General features: G+C 40.9%; 1 pseudogene; it reads right to left on the bottom strand.

Moving 5' to 3' along the window:
- Positions 1–720: 720 nt before the first annotated feature.
- Positions 721–870, bottom strand: LOC129850387 (U1 spliceosomal RNA; annotated as a pseudogene).
- Between the last annotated feature and the right edge of the window lie 701 nt (positions 871–1,571).

Below are 1,571 nucleotides of genomic sequence, written 5' to 3'. Positions count from 1 at the left end.
GTCACTTCTCCAATCAGGAAATGCGCATTCAGGCTGGTATGGCCGTAAGCCAATGCACATCTCTTGGTACACCATATAAAGTCAAAGTGAGTCTGATAAACAGACATTGCATTCTCACCAATTAGATAAGCAGCTTGAACTTTGGCTCACTCAAAAAGTGGAAGAAATTACATATACTGTAGCCATCACTTTTTAGCACAGATAGTTGGATGAAATACAAACAAACCTTGCAAACATTTCTAAGCGAGGGCACATATTTCAGCCTTGTGGGAAAAAACGGACAAATACAATGACTTCTGACAAATACATCATCAGCAACAGTTTCCCATGCAGCTATCCTACTAGCCACAATAAATACACAAAAGCTCTGGATGTTGAAAACCTATTGCATTGTTCTGTGCTAAGGAGGAATGCATGTATGGACAATTTCATATTGGAAGCGCATGACACATCATGACCGGGGGGGGGGGTTAGAGTGGCTTCCCAACTATCTCCTGATTGAAGTACCAGCGTGGCATAAATACAATGCTGCATTTCGCAACATAATGTTTCGACAAAATGCCAACAATATTTTACAAACAAATGTTTCCACCTTTCGATTGGTCCACAAAGTCTCCTTCACAACTGACTTCAAAGATCTCCATAAGCACAGTCAGTTGACTCAAGTCATCCTTAAGCCTGCCGCCATGCAACGGTTTATCATTAACAAAGACATCAGGGTAAAGCGCAAACGAGAACTACCATAAATTTTGCAATCGAGATTCACACATTTGGAAAATTCGCAAGGGGTCAGCACAGCCAGAGTGCAATGGCTGAGCCCCACACCGGCTGAACCACCTTCTTGATTACAGTATCTCTTCTGCTTAGTGGAGGAAAAGTCTCTCCAGTGCCAACATTTTCCGCTAACGGTAACCACTTTGTGTTCTGATAATATCATATCACATCGACCTGCGTTAAATGCCGTTTAGGAATGCACTTGCACACAGAGTAGTGAAAAAGTAGTTTATTTTGTTTACTAGATTATATCAGTGAACCACTAGATTCCCATCATGCAACACTGTCGAAAAAAATCACCAATTACTTTTTAATATCTTAACCTATCTGATATCACAAATGTTTGCGATATGACGAAATACAATCACATTCAGACACACACACACACACACACAGACAAATGCATGAAACCAATTGATTTATTATCGATAACATCTCAGATTCCCTTGTGCTTTTGATTTACTCCATAAAAGAAGGGTTGTAATTCCAACATGGAAAACACAGGGCCATCAGACACCAGTCCAGTTCCACTCCTCACCAGCATTATTTCCTTTGATCATTTGAACAGGGCGAGGGAGCACAGAGCACACACAAGCTGCATTCAGTAACAATATTCTTATTTGTCTTATAAATAAAAGGCAGTTGCTCCCTGACAACACAAGGAACTTTGATCGTATTAAAAGGGCAGGGGAGACTAGCCCATAGAGGCTGCATTTAGTCAATTCAGCAACAAATGCTTACTACAAGGCAGTGATGCTGATGAAATAATGCAACACCCCCTAGTGGACAAAAGGCTT

Source organism: Salvelinus fontinalis, unplaced genomic scaffold (assembly GCF_029448725.1).
Source record: "Salvelinus fontinalis isolate EN_2023a unplaced genomic scaffold, ASM2944872v1 scaffold_1990, whole genome shotgun sequence".
Lineage (NCBI taxonomy): Eukaryota > Metazoa > Chordata > Actinopteri > Salmoniformes > Salmonidae > Salvelinus > Salvelinus fontinalis.
Note: the sequence above shows the minus strand (reverse complement) of the source record. Positions and strands in the feature narration are given on the sequence as shown.